This window comes from Contarinia nasturtii, unplaced genomic scaffold, assembly GCF_009176525.2.
Source record: "Contarinia nasturtii isolate CC-2019 unplaced genomic scaffold, AAFC_CNas_1.1 Cnas_scaffold_1037, whole genome shotgun sequence".
NCBI classification, from domain to species: Eukaryota; Metazoa; Arthropoda; class Insecta; order Diptera; family Cecidomyiidae; genus Contarinia; species Contarinia nasturtii.
In genome coordinates this window covers 498957-512100 of record NW_022198383.1, presented here as the reverse complement: position 1 = coordinate 512100, position 13144 = coordinate 498957, and the positions used below count along the sequence as shown (strand labels likewise).

The 13144-nt window shown below is 35.4% G+C and overlaps 1 protein-coding gene across 1 annotated transcript in view; it reads right to left on the bottom strand.

Moving 5' to 3' along the window:
• LOC116344420 (serine-rich adhesin for platelets-like) overlaps positions 1-13144 on the bottom strand; it is a 43424-nt gene that overhangs the window by 23691 nt on the left and 6589 nt on the right. The gene's annotated exons all lie outside the window — the stretch shown is intronic.

Genomic DNA, 13144 nt, shown 5'->3' with positions numbered 1-13144 from the left:
TAATGAACGATGGTACGAATCTGGTTTGCGCCATAAAAAAGCCGCGTGCATGCCAAAAATAAAAGAAATATGTTCGAAGCGGAAAATCAAAACAAGTTTCTTTTTGTTTCGTGGAAGAAAAAAAAGTGCAACGCCAATGCGGTAGTAAACATAAACTGTCGATTGATTTGTAAAGTGCTTTTGTTGTTATTTTCAGCGGCCTTTTTGTTCCGCCGATGGCAAATTGAAAAAGACATATAAACTTGTTTTTTGATATTGGACGGAGTCAACGGTCTGATTATTCCGAACACTTCCAACTCAACCGCTCGATTCGTTTCGTCAAATCCATTCGTTATCTATCGTCACTTTGGTGTGTGTATTTCACTTTCGACGGGTTGAATGGAAAGGATGTGGCCAATTGTGTGCACACACAGTGGCGGTGGTGGCAGTGGAAAGCATAAAGCCACCATGGTGTGCTTTGTTGTGATGCTAATTTTGCCATATTGTTTTTGACTTCATAATGCATTAAAATCACCTCAAATTTGGATGCGTTGCTCTCTAGATATCGCGGGGAACAGCGAGCGGAAGCTCAATGATACGCTTAAAAGCAACCGTAAACACTTTTAACTTGTTTTTGTTATTTTCAATTTTACTACCGCAAACAATGGGTTGAATTCCAATAAATCTAACATCGCGCCATAAATCTGCGTTTTGTTTTAATGCTGCTGGAGTATGTGTGTGTGTGCACCAATTAATATTACCTTTGTTTTTTTTCTCATGAGATAGTGCATGCGAAGGAAAGACGAGCACAACAGTCAAAGAGGAAACACAATAAAAACACATTTTATTGCTCGATGCTCGCATCTGACAAAAAACACAATGTGCCGTTTTTTGTGTGCGTGCGTGCGCGCGCTCTAGGCATTGTGTATGCGCACTATATGTTTCCGAATCATGTTCAATGATAGATGTAAGTCACTTTATCTGCATCTACTCTACAGCCATTTACCTTTCCTGTTTGTGTGTGTGTGCCTGGTTGAATTGACTTTCGCGCATTCTTTTTTCTTTTCGCTGTTTTGTATTATTAAATTAAATTATTGTACTTTGTTTATGCGCTGTTTGTTCCTTATGTGATTGTTTTTTTTTTTTTTTGTTCAAAAAAATATTGATATCATCATTTTTATAATGGTTTCAGTCTACTTATCTGTTTGTATGTGTGCGCGCTGCACATTCATTCGGAAGTGATTTAATATTCAATGAATTAACAATATCTTTGCGAATAAAGCGAATGAGATAAATATTACGTAAGAATTATTTCAACATCCTTTTCATTTTTTTACTACATTAGATTTGAATGCATTTTGATAAAATCGCATAGAAACTTTACGACACCAAAGTTAAATATATTTGATGCCATGAATGCATAAGTTTCCTGAATCAAACTATGGACACTGACAGACAATAAAGCAACGTCAGTCGAACATAGTTGGACAAATATTTTTGTCTTTAGCGCACAAAATGTTTCACGCTGTAATGAACGATAATTTAATTTTCTTGGAAAATGCGCACGCCGCAGAATCATGGCATTGAATTTAATTATATGCATTTACTGTTGTCTCATCAGACTCGCATTGCAACTGTGAAAACATCTCAATTCACCAAATAGTTCAAACAACTTAGATTCTCTCATTGTTTGTGTGTGTCTTCGCATGAAATGTGCTCACTGAATACAATCATTGCAATGTTCACATCTCATAAAGTCTTTTTTATCTTTCTCTTGAAATTCAAACGTGGTCGTCTCTTCGTCACCAGCTGTTTGGATTTAAATATGTGTTATGTAATTTGAAGAAATATATTTGTTCAAAAGACAGTGCTTTCTGAGTGGCTCATTTTTGATAAAAATGGCATCCACATTAAAAAATGTGTAATTTGCACTAAGCATTGTCGATGCTATTTCGCAGCATATCACTTATGAATCAGTAAGGCGTCGCGTAAATGGTTTGTTTTTGTTGAAATTAATTCGATGCAGACACTGAGTAAACATTCTGAAACGGTTTCTTCACTGTAATGCGTAATCAACTGGACTGTTTCGTCTCACTCATTCCACTGCGTGCCTAATGGGTACATGCAGCCGCATTAATTTGTCGTCTCTGTATTATGTCGTTGGGCTGTCTTGTGTGAGCGCAATTTGAAGGCGCACTCACCGTCACTCACCGTCACTCACAGCGTCACTGTGAATGAAGTCAGCCAGTATTGAAATTTTGCAAATTAAATGATCGTTGCATATCATTTGCAAACAGTTATTAATCGTGTCTGATGGAATTTGTTAACCGTTCAAATAACGACGTTATTTACCACCTATAAAATCTGCCATTTAGTCGATATGTAATAGGATTATGTACGTGTGTATATTTATTCAATATGCGTGAGAAAAAACTATATGCAAAAAAATCATATTTCTTCAAATAATAAACACATAATTCATATGTCAAATGAAAAAAAAGTGAAGAGTTTGAATTTAATTCGATTCAACCAGACTGAATTCTCTGAATTTTGTGTGGTTTTTCAGTGTTATTGATTTATGTCATGGATGTGGCCTTTTTAAAGGCCATTCGTAATTTAGATTGAATAGTCACTGTCACATCTTCTTCGGTGATGTTGTTTCTTGTTGTGTGTGTGATGGGTCAGCGGAAGAGAGCATGAAATCAATTGGATGAAAAATCAATCAATTTACCTCTTTTTTTCTGTTCAATGATTCAATTGTGAGGAAAAAGCGTACACAGGATGTGACACAGTTTGTTCACAGTGTCGAAATCCATTAAAAGTGTGCATCGTGTTCTTGTACCAACTATTATACATCGATCAATCAACGGTATAGAACTTGAGGCGTTAACTTGCAAACAAAAACAAACAATGGCACAAAATAAAGAGAAGAAAAAAGAAACCAAGCGCACATGCACACAAGCGATTTACAATGTCAAATGTATGTGGCGCGCAAATAACACCATAGATGGTGGAAAAAACGAATTGGTAATGTGCGAAAATGGAATAAATTTTTGCGCTTGTCGTCGCAATATACATTTTTATTCAATTTTATTTGGTGCAAATCGTATGTGTGGATTTGTTGAGCTCAAAATCCATGTGAGCGCTACCATTGTCCCGTGGTGCGCGCACGCCAAAAGAATTCAATGACTTTTCCGTTTTTCTGTTGCTTTTTTTCCATTCGTCTTCTTTGAACGTGATTTTTTTCTCTTTTAGCTATTTTTTCCATCAAAATTTTCATTCGTATTATGAAATTGTAAAATGTTTGTATGGAAGCACGAACACTTGAATTCTTTGTAAATGAATGAATGAACCGACGAAACTAATGATTTTCATACAAATATTCGGTTATACATGAATTTATTTTTCAGGCCTATATGTCCGATGCATTTGTTACCTTAGAGCTCCGCATAGATATAATTGTGTTTGTTGCAAACAATTATGGCTCAAGACCAAACATGCAGCTGAATATAATCCATGTGTGTGTGTATTCAAAGGCAAGCTCTTTTTGCACGTGAAGTGTATGCGGAGAAGATTTTTTTTCTTTAGTCAAGCTTCATTGAATTACAAATGAGAAAAGAATAATACTGAGTCGTGGCTACAAAAACAGCCAAATTGATCAAAACAAAATAATTAAATGAGATTATATTCAATAGTCGATTATTATTACACTCTGTAATTGTTAACACCCCAAAATTGTTTACAATTGTAGTCTTATTGACAATGTGATTGAGTGTAAAAAGCCACATGTGCTGAACTGAATACGCGCACAACATATACGAATCTCAGCAGGACAATATATTTGTGTATATATCATGATTGATCTAAATGAACTGATTGAAAACGTTCGACAAAATGAAAAGCGACTGCAAATTTAATGAAAATAATTGAATTATTATTGGTTGTCATTTATTTGACGATAGCTGATTTCGATAAATAGATATAAGTAATTGGTTGTGACATTGAGATTCGGAATTTTCGATTCGTATCGTCGGTAGATTTCTCTGAATTTCATTATACAAAATCGATAGCAAACAATGGGCTCGAGGCTCTATTCGATTGTACTTTCGATTGTTGTTGGTTGTTTTAATTGAATTTGCATACACATTTTTGACTTGGATCGACGGGGGAAAATTGAGCAATGCGCCGAACCAAACCCGACATATGCATAATTTCTTAATGACAGCGTAAACAAACACAGCGCATTCCTGTTGCTCTTGCGATTTCAAGGTGAATTATTGATTGTCAAAATTAACTTTTTTCACAAGCCATTTCAGAGCAGCGATGATTGGTTCTTCGGTGAGTGTCTGATGTCGTGTCAATTTGATCTTGTGAATGCGATCATTAAAGCATATCTAATTCGAATTAAAGCGAATATGTATTTGCCTGAGAGACATTTTCCTAAATTGCAAATGATCTGGAAAAAAATCATTGAATTTGATACTTTGGTACGGTTCGACGACTTTTACTCTGACAGTGTTGAACAATACCGATCAATTTGGAATTTGCCACACAGAAATCTAAGCAATTGTTACTACTAGCTGTATGTTACTCTGATAACATTTAACAATTTCCATCGAACAACTGAAAATGCAACAAATTGCCCATAATTTACAAACGATTGACGATCGATTTGAGTGCAATGACGTTTACTCAACACCGCCATCGTCGTCGTTTATTCGTAATTCACTTAAAACCATAATAAACGCATTGTTTTGTGCTTCTGAAATACGAAATGAAAAGTGATAGCCCTTGGTAATAAAAAGAGCGGCCTGTATGTCGTTGCAATTAGCCAACAATTATTGGTGGCGCATATGATTTATTGTCTCTTATTATTTAATTTTCACATTGTCCATTACAGCCATTTGCCAAGAGATGTTTAAATGAAAGCATAAATCTCAATTTCGACCCGAAAATCAACCAAACTAACAACTGTTATTACCGTTAATAATATTACCATCAGCGTGTGTGTGTATGGGCGATGATGTTTTTTCTTTGCTTCTTTCTGACTTGCACTCGCATTCATATTGCATATTATAATTATTGGCCGCGTTTATACTCTTGCATTACTCGCGCGTTGCACGAGTAATTCCACACAACAATGGAAGCTTCAAACAGCCATAAGCAGCCGATTGACGCTGTGATGTGTGTGTGTTGTATTGTTTGTTTGTTTTGGAAATAGTCGTATCTCTGTTAAACAGCAGCCTAACAGAAAAATCGCATTCGGATCTCGTTTATTTGGTAATTAATTGTGTTATTCTTTCTTAAACAGTTACAAAATTTCCATTTAAAAAAAATCACAAGGTGCCGTTGGTTGCATATTATATTCTTTTCATTTTGACGAGGGATTTTGTGGCTGGATGAAGCAAAGTGACGGTATCACAATAACGATACTATTTACTCGGTAACAACCAGAGAAATAGCAAACAATAGCTATTAATGGCTGGTGTAGGTGTACCGAATTCAAAGTGAAACGCTCGTCAAACTCTCCATTGACATTTAGCGATTGAAATAAATCGTAAAGTAATCCGATGATTCATTGAATAAACTTTCGCGATTCGGCCATCTCAACGGTCGTCAATATTATCCGATTCGTTTTGTCACTTTAAATCTTCAATAGTTTCGATAAATGTCAAGCGGTCTTCAATTAGTAACGACTGTCGATGACCGAATAAAAACGAGCACACGGAATGAATGAGAAATTTAAATTTATTACACTCTCTTTCCGTTTTCTGAGCCAGCTTCAAAAGTTTAAACGCAATTTCAAACGCGCACACTCACGATTCTCTGGTAAAAACATAAATTGTTGAATGACCATTTCATGGAAGCTGTTTCTGGTTTTTACTGAATTTCGGCCCTTTTCTCTCTGTGTCTCTATGTGTGACCATAAAACAACTCTTGATTATTGTATTATTGTTAGCCATTCCAGTCGACTCTATTCTTTCTCTAATTTTATACAGTTTACATTGCTTTTTCGTTTCGTTGTTTGTTTACAAATTCAATTCCGTGGCAGAAAACTCATGCTCCATATAGTCGACGGCAATAAATGAAAACAAAGCGCACAGTAGACAGTGTTGTTTTGTGTGCATGTGTATGGCTGTAGTATGGGCCATTGTTTTTGGTCGTTAACATTATGCCTTTGTTATCATATTTCATTTCCACCGTTTATATTTCACATAATACACCAAACTTCTTTTTCCTGTAAATTTACCCGATTTGAAAGACGAAAAAATGCAACTCTTTTTCTTTATTTTTTCGGCGTCAATTCGGTGCATTTTTTTTTCTGGTGCACGAGGCCAAATTTATTTGCACTGGATGCAATTTGTACATTTGAATTCAAGTACTTTTTTTTCGTGTGTGTGTTTTGTTTTCGTTGTTGTTCGGCTCTTGTTTTGGCGTTGATTACTTAATATAATGTGTGGACGAGTGATTCAGTCGTCGGGCTGAAACGGTGCGCAAATAAAGTAATCTTTTCAAGTTAGTATCACACGACGCCATCAAACCTAGTATACGGTCTATTTATCATGTGTCGATGCACGAGAGTCGACAGAAAAAGTGGTACAATTGTTTCGATCTGGATGTGAAGTCTTACTTATTTACCTACAATTCGGTCTTGTTTTCATTGAACGACCTTTTTTTCATCAAAAGAGAGTACGTTGCACAGACGAGAAACCCGTTTTCCACACATGCTAAATTAATGAGTCGATCAGTCGATTTTTTTTTGGGTAAATTTCATTACGCAACCAGTTTGTGTATGGTGTAAAAGACCCGAATTCCAATGAAGGTGATTCAAAAGTGAAGAAAAAAAAACAACACAGCATGCATTTTGAAAGCGATTGAGTGTAGAACGAATATGGTTCTTAATGGATAAATAAAATGATTTCGACAATTTTGGCACGAATGTACAAACAATGGAATGTTAATCTTCCCTAATGTTTGTCTATTCGTATGAATGAAAAATCAATATCAGACAGATCAATAGCGATCGACATAATAAATTATGTGCATGGCACGTTTTCGTCAAATATGACATGATCAAATCTTAATTTAATTAGAAATTTATACAGTAATATATAAATGATTTGTGTAATATGAGTCGGCGTTTAAAGCGGAATCATTGGTATGAAAATCAATGTTTATTTTACGTCGATGTCTTACACACTTTCACAGATTGCGAAGTAAAAGCATGCGCACGCGTACGCCAGCCACAGGGAGATGAGATCGACAAGACGATCGACGACGGCATTGGTGTAGAGGGTTTTACTCGAATTGGTTGCTTTTGTGGCAACCGCGAGATGGTTTTATAAGTTCGATTTCATGGAGGTAGATATTTGTGTGATGTAATTATAGACTGTTTTAAAATGAAATCAAATGAAGGTTTGTGCTGTTGCTGTTTTTTTTTCGAGAAAATATTCATATATTGAACCATTTATCGTCTGCATTGAAATCCATTGACTTGTCGTCGAAGAAAAACCAACAACACCGCGTGTCTGGCATAATTACTAGTATTTCAGTGGGACCGTGTCTGAGAACGCATTTCATTGAGTTGCGCGCACTCATTCGCACTCGCATCGATCGATCGATGATCATACCAAATGCATTACATACCACATAGTTGGGGCATTGTGCATATATTATGCATTCACCGCCTGTACACCTCGAATAATAACAAACAAACCAAATTTAATGACACGTTTTCGTTACAATGAATTTTATGTATTCCCAAATCCAGCAACAGAAGTTGGCTGATTTCCATAATTCGGTTGATGCACATAAGAAACATTCATTCCAAATACAAATCACACATGCTCACTTTGCATGAGCCAAGCGAGCCGGAGCAAGCAAATGAATTGAGTGAGTGAGATTGACTTGGGTAGGCATTAATAAAATGCGCCGCGATAACAAACCATTACTTTCTACCATTTTTATAATTCAATGTGAATTTAATATTATGTATGCGTATGTATGTTATTTATTTAACTCGCTCTTCTGTTTTACCAATGCCTTTCTTCTTCTTTTATTTCTTTCTACTTGTGGATTTATTTTAACCATCTTTGAAGAAATGTTATGCCATCAGAGGCTCTGTATAGTTTCTATTCACTTTCTTTCAAACTTGCTCTCTTTCCATCGTCATGGTTGGTAGTAACAAAAATGCGCATTCGCGTTTGCGTATTTCGAGAGTTGTGCTGTTCATTTTGATGTCATGCCTTTTTTCTGCTTCTTCTTTTTCTTCGAAGATCTTTGCTATTGCCAGCATTACACACATCATAATCATCATCAGATTGGGTGCCCAATGCGCATTACACTGCACTCTGTGCTTTGTGGCTACCATCTATGGAAAACGCATTTTTGAATCGTGTGAATGTTATTTATGTAGATCGTTTCGTTTTTATTTGTGCTAGACGTACGTACGTGTGTGTGTGTTGTGTGTTTGAGTGCGGGCGCACACAGATCGTCATATTCAGCGCATATATTCTGTGAATTTTATTTCGACAGACCGGACAACCCATTTGGCCCATTCAGTGAATTGCCCATCTTTTTCACAATGTGAATTTTATCATATTGTGACCACAAAAATTAATTCACACATAAACGGATTGCATTGCATAATCACACGATGTGTGGTAAAAATTGGCCATTTGTTTTCGGCTTCTATCTCTATATGTCGTGTATTTTTATTGAATGTATTATGCGAAAACAACAACAACAATATTTTCTACGCTCTCGTGTTCCATTCAAAACGCAATCTCCATTCAAATGAGGAATGCCTTTGTTTCAAAAGCGAATTCCGTAAATGCGATTACGATTGTGATTTTTTTTTTATCGAAAATATCTGGGTGACATTTGTTTATATGACAAATCGCCATTTTCACCTTAATCCAATTGCAAGCATCATATCATAAATCGAAAACGAATAATTATCGCTATTTGCGAAGCAGTGCGAAAGAAAATTTCTCTATCGGATATCGAGATAGTTTTGCACATGCATCGCATTTTCGCTGTTTCTCTTAAACGATCATCAAATTGCCGTTTATCACGCGCTCGCTTTTCAAAGATGAAATAATAGCTGCGGCTAACTAGAAACACAGCCGACACGCTTAAAATCGTCGAAAGTAGCGATTTGTTTTTGTTTCGCTTCTTTCTTTATTCCAGATGATAGTTTTGAGAATGAAAAACAGTGCAGCAGCGGCGGCGAACACATAAATGAAAAATGGATGTCGTGCAATCAATTAAATAGACGGAAATCTAATCCACTAATAGCGTTGTTATTACTTTTTACATTTCGCCTTTTAAAATTACTGTAATGACCATAACAGAGCCGCGATCGAGTTTTTCGATCTCTTCTAACTATCGTATTTAAACGAAGCAATCATCAACAGGAAAAAAACGAGCGCAATCGAAAACTAAGATGAAGAAGTGTTCAATCAAATAAAATGATCTGAGGAAGAAGCACAAAAACATTGTTCGAACAATTCGAAGCCAAAGAGGGAAACGAAGCGATCATTTTGTTTTTCTGATATTCGGAAATTTGTTTTAATTGGCTCAGAAAAAAATTGTTAAAAAAATGTGCAATGAGAAATCTATTATCGCGAAAGTGCTTTTTTATATGCTTCACCGTATTTGAATCGTGAGGTATGCCGAAAAATGAAAATCTGTTTCATTTTGATTTGCAAAGATAAAAAGAAACGGTGCGATTCATCGGCATTTCGTTTGTTACAATTTCGAATTTTTCATTGATCGAAACGAACATACAAAAAAAAAACACTCACCATTTAGTGTGTTACACACGACGTGGCAAGAATATAGCATTTTCACTCATATTATGTGTACCTTGTTAAAAGGTCGTGTGCGCGAGAAAAAAAATCAACTCAAACGGAATGTGACTTTTTCGGTGATATTTTGCGATGCACAGCTTGTCACGCCAGCTTAGTCTTTTTTTCTTCAACTTAATCGTCAGTCTAAAATTCGAAATTCCACAAAGTCGTCTACTAGCGCAGTTTTAAAACTCATATGTATGAATGAGCGTGTGCAACAAATGCATATTGGCATATGCGAAAGAGTAGTGATTTAATGTGGTTTGTATATGGGCTTGATGTGAACCGTGTTAAACACGATGCAAAAAGACCATGTAAATAGTAATTTATTTGATGGTTATTCATTTTCTTCGCGTATGTGTGTTTTTTTTTCGGGGTGATACCTGAACCAGCTAGTTTTTGATTAGATGAAATGCTTTGATGTTGCCAATTTCACGCAATTAGAAAAGATATCAACAGATTTGAGCACCACATGCATTTGGTTTGAAAGCAACAGTGGTTTTTTTTAACCGCATTCGAAAACGGTTGACTTTTCAACGAACCAAGCTTTCGAATTAATGCTCATGCCCATGTGAATACTTGTTTCATGTGCAAGCATGCCGTCGATGACTGTTTTTAATTTGTAAAAGAAAATCCAACAAGTGCAACCGATGTCAATAAATGACTGTCATATACTTCGAAGATAGTGTCTTTTCACTTGGATATCCGTCATTTCGTCTTGTTTTTTCGTACGAAAAAAACTGTGCGGCCTGAGTCATTATTTACTATTTAAGTGAAAAGAAATCTGCCTGTATCTCCTTTAAAATATACAAATACTGTGCCACTTGTACTTTGCCTATGGTTTTGGGTGTTATTCAATCAAATCGTCGGTACTTCATATGGAAATCTCTCTTCATTTAGAGAGTCGCAAATCTTCTTCGCAAACACATACCCAAAAAATAGGTACCTTTTTTTACGAAGCGATGTGTGTCGTGTGCCACGCCGATGAATTACAATGTAATTGAATGTAAATAACTTAATTGCCAAATGTGAAATACGATATGAATGTGGAGCCAAATTGACCCATTCATGACGCCGGCCGAAAGTAAATTAATACTTTGTTGTTACTTTGTTGCACGAGTAACCTTCATAGATCAGGTGACAAAGTGTCTAATAAAGTTGTATTTTAAAGTCATTTTTTTTTTGCGATAATTTCTCTATTTCCACATGGTTTTTGTGTGCGTGAATGGCGGAGAGCAAGAGTGAAGAGAGAAAAAAATTTGTCATTTAATCTCTATCGAATTAGTGTCAAACGAAAGGAAAAGTTGTTTCGATTGGCATTTATATATGTGTTATGCGTACAGCTGCGATAAATATTCGTTCATTCATATGGATTTGAGTGTGTTATAAAATCGATGAGAACCAGAATCGCAACGACGTTGTCGAGCTGTTTATATTTTTATATGGTCGAGTTTTTATTTCAAGGACATTAAATTCATAAAACATGTAATAAAATTAAAATCGATGGTGATCGAGTAAATGGTGCGAGAGCCACAAATATAACTCTATATCAAACACGATTAATTAACATAAAGCATTAGATTCAAATCATAGGTTAAACATAGAGACACTTTCATTCTAAAGTGATCAATAAAGTTTTGTGGCATTCATCACATTCATTTTTTATTGGTGCTTTGGTTTTCTCTCACATTTCGGATGACTCTTCATGCTGGTATGTCACATATGCCCCTCAAACCACAAAACCATTTACATTCGAGCAACAAAAATTATAATAATAATCACAACATGTATTTCTGGTTTTCGTATACTGTGCTCACTCTTTTTTTTTGCTACTCTCTCGATTGTTTTCTATTCAGTACACTCACACAAGTACTGCCAGAGTCTCCAAAGATATTTATTACTTTGTATTCCGAGCACTGTATCGCAATCACTCTCGCACAATAGCAATGAGGTGTGTGTACTGTGTATGCATGTTTTTCTTCTATTTTTTGTTTCTTTTCTATTTTTATTTCTTGAGTATTTTTAATAATAATCATTACTAAATATGCAGCAACCTGTTGAAGCCGTAAAATGTGTACGCGGCTGATATTACGTTAGTTCGTGTAATTTGTAAGTTATACACGCCGAATTGTAGATAGAAGAAAAAAAACACAACAACAGAAAGATTGAATTACAATTTGGTGTCTTGTAAAGATCTTGTACGATTAGGTAAGAAACTAAGATTTGAATCAAGCTCCGATTCTTCAAATTCGGAATTCAGATCGCGTGCGGTCAAAACAAAATCTAAAAAGTGACGTGATTCATAAAAGTTATTCGGTTAAATGAAAATTAAAAGTCTTTTTACAGTCATCTTAATCGAAACGTCGAATTGATATATTTGCATAGATTCCATCGTTTTCGTTATAAATTTTAAAGCCGTCCAACCAGTATATACCAAATTGGTTACCAAGAGATCTTGCAAGGCCACATTCGATTGGAATTTGAATAAAAACGTAATTTTAACGAATTAGTCACGAGGGAAATGTTCTATAGTAATTACCGAGAATTCTAGATTCCATACCTTGACGCTTTTGCTGGCTTGATTATTGATTTGAGCAATGCCCATTGAAAATATTCGATATCGAATCAACAACACATACACACAAAAGCAAAATTGGATAGACGCCGAAAAAATTATGTCATGAAACTGGTAAATTCGCATTTTTACGCCATTTAATCGATTTAATTTTTCGATCTTGTTTAAAAGATCGCATATGTGTAATTTTTATATTACGAAAAAAAAAACACCAAAACTTGATCAAAAAGTGTGTTTTGATTGGTGTTAACTTTCGTGTTTATTACACTTTATGCGCATGAAGTGTTGAGTGGCATGTAATTGATCTGCATTTGACGAGGCGCATGTACTTTATTTTCGTACAAAAATGGTCGTCCAAATGTCGCCATACATGGAACTAGTAGCTAACGGTACTAAAAGTGCTCTCTTCAATTAAGACCATGGTGCGCTGACGAAATTGAATGTGTGGTAATTGAATTTCCAAAAATAAAAAGTCGTCGGTATTCGATTTCCAATTCGATGACCCTCTCTTATTATCGATTTGAGTAAATAATAACGAAGAAAAAACGTGTTAATTATATATTCGCAACAGGCACCAACACAGTCGTCGAATTTGAATTTGTAACGGCGTCCGCAAAAAAATATGACAGTTTTTTCAAACTGAATCGATTTCATTAACTTCAAGCCACTTCAATATATGCAAGTAGCATGCCGATTATTAATAAAATAAAATTGAATAAAAGTGCGTGCTCAAATA